This window comes from Vigna unguiculata, chromosome 6, assembly GCF_004118075.2.
Source record: "Vigna unguiculata cultivar IT97K-499-35 chromosome 6, ASM411807v1, whole genome shotgun sequence".
Lineage (NCBI taxonomy): Eukaryota > Viridiplantae > Streptophyta > Magnoliopsida > Fabales > Fabaceae > Vigna > Vigna unguiculata.
Genome location: NC_040284.1, coordinates 15152216 through 15158215, shown reverse-complemented (window position 1 = coordinate 15158215; position 6000 = coordinate 15152216).

Here is a 6000-nt window from a genome sequence, read left to right as displayed (position 1 = left end):
ATCAATTCAATTCCAATTTTGCCCCTCTCTAAATTGAGACTAAATTTAATTTTTATATAACTTTTATATTGATACTTTTTATTAAAATTCATATTTTTGTTAAATATTTTTAATATAGAGTTAGAGTTGGTTAAAAATTAAAATAAAAATTTAAAAATGGATAATAACACCTTTGATTTAAAATTATAGAGGTTAAAAATCAAATAAAGTAATATAATTGATTAATATTATGTTGTATGACATTTTTATGTGATTTTTAACCTCTTAAAATTTTAAATCAATGATATTATGATAAAATTGAAAAAACTGAAAAAATAAATCAAATCAGTATTTAAATCAAAATAATATAAAGAAATTATTTAAGTTTAAACAACTTCACAAATTATATTTTTTCTAACAATTTAATATAACCAGAAAAAATAAACTGTTAATAAAATTTAATTATTTTTAGTGTTAGGAAGATTTGGTATCCCAATTATTTTTAACATATATAAATTAATAAATATAAAAATACAAATTTATTTAATTTTAGTGCATTTTATATATATGCTATTCCAGAAAAAAAATTGTATATTTATTTTGGCACCTAATAAATATTTACCTAAAATCCGTCATTCAACATAACAGTATCATTGAAAAATATTCAACATTTATTATCATTTTAGAAACACTTCTGACCTTTAAATTGCATGATAGATATTGTTGTCATTTCTTACATCATAATCCATGCAATGGGAAGCAATGTTTATGTTCATATCTGAATAAACATTCCTGTGGTAGGTGAAAATAAATAAATAAAATGATAAAAATAAATAAAAACAATTATGTGAATCACCATCTCACTTAGGAAGAGAATTAAATCGCATTAATCAAGTTCAACTATGTGACAATTGGTTCTACTTGTATTCAGTATTTATCTTTTAGTTTACACTTATTTTATTGAAATTTACTAATAGTATAGTTTGAACAGTTAGCTCAATAAATTTAAACTTATATTTTTCACACTTTATTTATTTATTTTATGAAAAATAAAATTAATTTTATATTTAGTTAAATATACCTTGTAGTTTCATTAATTAATCAAGTCGAATTGTATATTTTTCAGCAAATTAAATTAACAAACTCAATTTCAATCTATTTGATTTATAAAAACAAATTATGAAGTTAGTTATAAAATTGAATTTTAAACATATTCAAGTAACCTCAATTCATTACCAACCCATTTATTATCCTACTAAGGCTTTGTTTAGGATAATTCCCCTACTAATTTTGTTTTATTGTGATTTTTATTCTTTAATGTTGTTTTATGGGTTTTTATGTTTTGGGCAAGTTAACAAATTGTGATTCATTACACCATTGGGCCTTTGTATTTTGACTTTTGGGTTACAGTTCTACGATTATTTTACCTTCCTTCACCCCTATCATTATTATATCCACCCACAGTAATTGAATAAAACTAAAATACCTTCTCTCACTATATCATACCACCACTATCGTTATTGCAGTTCTCATCATCGTTATCATTGCAGAGAAAGAATACTACATGAGAGAGAATGCATTGTAAAAAAAAAAAAATTTGGAAAGATTTTTTCAAAACATATTTTTCATATATTCTGAAAATATTGTTTCAGAAAACCCATTCCTAAAGATATTATAAATGTTCTGGAGAGCTTTTTTTTTCAAAAATCTTGTTCTCGAAAACTTGTTCTGAAATGTATAAAATATATTATGAAAATTCCATTCTAAAAATCCTGTTTTGGAAATCATATCCTAACATTTCATAAAACTTGTTTCAGAAAATTTCTAATAGATTATCTAAAAACCACTCTCACAAAAGGTAAAATTGTAAAGTAGTCATTTTGAAAATTGAGGGAGTGCGCAAAGAAATTGTGGTTGTGTGGGAAGAAAAACATCCATGAATGGGCGTAGCATATATATACATAAATATACATAATAATACATTTGAATGGTTGTATTATTATGTATATTTAGATATACATAATAATACATAATAATACAAAATTTTTAAACATCAAACAAAAAACAATTCAAACAATTAACCAAAAAAGGAAATTTTCAAACACTCCACGATATGATTAGGGATGTGAATGAGGCTGGTAGGGTACGGATACAAGCTCCTTCGTACCCTACTCGTCAGATCAATATTTGCCCCATACCCGTACCATATCCATGCGGATATCCGTTATGTAGGTATCCACATTTTTTTTTTAAATCCACGGATATCCATGGGTACCCGCGGGTATTTACAGAAAGAAAAATTTTATATTTAACAACAAATTTTAACTATAAATTCAAATAAAAATACAATGCATAACATTTATAAATTTCAAACAAAGTGTAAATAACTCATTTAAATAGTGTTGAATGACAGTTTACAAATAAATAAAGATTTTTTAATACCAATTGATAAAAAATAACTCATTGAAAATCAATGTGTTAATATTTTAATCATTTTTTTTATTTTTTTAATTTAAATTACAGTATAGCGGGTACGAGTATCCTAGAATACGGGTATTATGATACCCGTACCTGTCCCGTTAACATGTAGGTATAAAAAATACATGTACCGGTTACCCGTGGGTATCCATTTTCAATATTCATTTTCTACCTGTTGCAGGTTTTATTTATGGATATCTACGAATACGGATTTTTTTGATATCCCTAGATATGATACATGATTGCATAATAACATGAAATATGGCAATGTATTCTCTTGACATGTGATGTGTCCACTTATTTTATCTCCTATTTTATGGCTTTCATTATTTTTAAATATGCAAAATAATATATATATATATATATATATATATATATAGTTATATATAGATATAAATATTTTTTCATACTATATATTTATATTTATATAAATAAAAATAAAAATAAAAAGTTAAAATGATAATAATATGGCTTAAAATATTTCACGGTTTGACACATGTCCTATATGGACACAGTGTTAACCCCAACTTAACGAATAAGATCAAATTGAACCCTTTTAAATAATTAGGGTACTAAATTGAACCAACAAAAAATATGAAAATCAAATTCAACTAAAAAAAAATTAGGGGACCAAATCAGGAATTATACCAAATAAATTTTATTACTTGTAATTCTATAAGTTAATTATTTCATAATTAATCATCTTGAAGTGTTAATTCATACTCATTATTATTAAAATTAAACTTGATATATTTTTCTAATTTATTATATTATACAATTAATTTAATTTTTTCCTCTCAATCAAATATACTATAAATCATACTCTTAATAATATTTGACCTAATGACAATTGTTAGCAAAAAATAAAGGATGTGGTTGAGGTGACAACAGGGAAGTTCAAAACTAAAAAAAAAAAAATATTTTACATCAATTATGTATAAATTATTAAATTGGTTAAAATTTCGATGTAGAAGGAGAAAGAAAAAGAACTAGCTTATGCACATGTTACATAAGAAATGACTTCATAATCATTATTATACGATCCTAAATGTTATATCTAATCTCCTAGATTGTACAATCTATTGTTTCATTGAATATCATATTACTATTGCAGATTTCTTAATCTTAAAACCTTAGTGGGCAATATAAAAAAGAAAAGAAAAAACTTAAAAATTAGTGTGGAAATACTTTAAAATGACATAAAACTTAACACAACTAACTAACTAACTTCAACACCTATTAAACCTTCACATTCAACAATAATGTTTTTCAAATTTAATGGCTACATATAAGAGCTTTGAAGTTTATAAAACAGAAAATACAAAATAAATATTTCAAAAAGTGAAAAGTACATGGGAAAATTATGTCATTCCTAAAAACCATGACTTAGATACTTAGAAGTTCAGGTAAAATATACTCTTAAACCTTTAAGGTTTAATTTTAATTCCTCGAAAAAAAAAAACTCTTTAATTTAGAAAAAAAGTAAAATATATTGTTAAATTTTAAATACATCATTTTTATTGTTTGAGTACCATCTAGATAAAAAAATAAACAACAAATCGAACTACTTGACGAACCAGAAGTTGTTCATTTCAAATTTTGAAGAAAAATAAGTGAACAAGAAATAGAGGTGAACTTCAAAAATTTCCAAAATCTCACGAATAATCTAATTTATATATTTGTTTCCAAAATATAAACAACAATCCATTTTTGTTTTTTTGTTGTGATTGAATTTTAAAATAATTAAAGAGATTAAAAATTATAAATATTTATCTATATATAAAAGCAATTAATTGATTATTCTTAGTGGTGTAGTGGTTAAAATATCTGACATTTGCTCATATAACCTGGATTCGATTCTTAGAAATGGAAGGTTTTGTTTTATTTTAATCACAATATATGATTGAATTTTAAAATAAATAAAAAGAAATAAAAAATTATAAATAAGTTTATAAATAATGATATAAAGTTGATTGTGTTATACTTTTAACTGTTAAAGTAATATATGCAATACACACTTTAAAAGATATATAAGAGAATATTAAGTGGATTGAAAAAAAGTTAGCATAAACAAATATAAAAATAAAGTTATGATGCTTTTTAATCTTTATACTGTTTTGTAATTAGCTTTTAAATTTGTTTTATATTTTTATTTGGCCTATTTTCACCGGACTTTATTGATACTTATCACTAAATAATAGAGTAATTGCATCGAGAAAATCAAAGTAAAATGTATACAATTAACACTACTTTATCTTTTATCCTTTTTTCTTCTCTTGAAGTAATTATCTTCCTTAAAAATTTATTTGCTATTACTACTTTATCTAGTAATGTTTCACACGAACCAAGTTAATTATATAATTACACAAGTAGACATTATCTATACACAAGTACATATTAATTAAAAAGATTTTATAAGTTATTTTTTTTTTGAAGAAACTGAATGAATGGAGAAAAAAAAAATGCTAGATTTAAAGAAATAAAAATTATCAGTAACTTAGATGGAACACTTATCAATGTGTCAAAAAGACTTATTTTTGACTGCATTCATTTAATTTTGTCCTAAACTCAGTGTGTGTTCTTTTTTTCATGAATTTTCTATTCAAAAAGAATAGCAAGCGTTGATTTGAAAGATTTGTTGTGTTTCCTTATTGTGATTATGAAGCGATGGAAAGAGAAGAATTGCGGGATTGAGATTATTTTTGAATCCCGCTTGAATGAGTAGATTTAAGAGTGATTATAGTAATTTTACTCAAATAACCTCACTTCACGGAATGGGATGATGCAAGTCACCACCATGCACATGGCCTGGGAATTAGATCCGTGCTTCAAAGGAAATGGAATCAGTTATGGATTTTTTGGATCCAATTCCAAAAGGACAAGCTCTGTGTGTGGAACCGGTTCTATTTTGCTTGGAACCTATTCTATTATAATGGTCTTGAATTATGAAAGCAATGTTTTTGTGTTGCAGCAAGTGGTGAACTAGTTGAATAACGTAGCTAGTGCTTGGAATCTTTAATTTTTTCCAGTTTTTTCAAAATATTTATTTATTTTATATAAAATATATTATATTCTTTATTTATTTCAATTAATAATTTTTTTATAAAAAATTATTCATCATAAAAAAATTAAAATAATTTCAATTGATCTAAATATTGTACGTTTGTGTACTTTTTTAGATATTATTTTTTAGATATTATGTCATGTTTGGAATTTACTTTTTTTTTATTAATGGTGTGGTTGAAAATGTTTATTTTTTTAAATTAAAATATTAAATTTTCTAAATCAAATATATTTTTATATTTTTTTCAATTAATAAATATTTATAATATTTTTATTTATGATAATAATATATGAAAAATTAGTTACATCTTATCTAAATATCATTTTATTATACTTTTTTAACACCAAGGACAATTAAGTCATTCTATATTTTTATCTATTAAATTTAATTTTTTTAATCACATCAGTCAAATCCTTCACAAACTCTCACAAAAATTACTCTCAAATTCATTCTACTATCACTCCCAAATTCATAAAAAA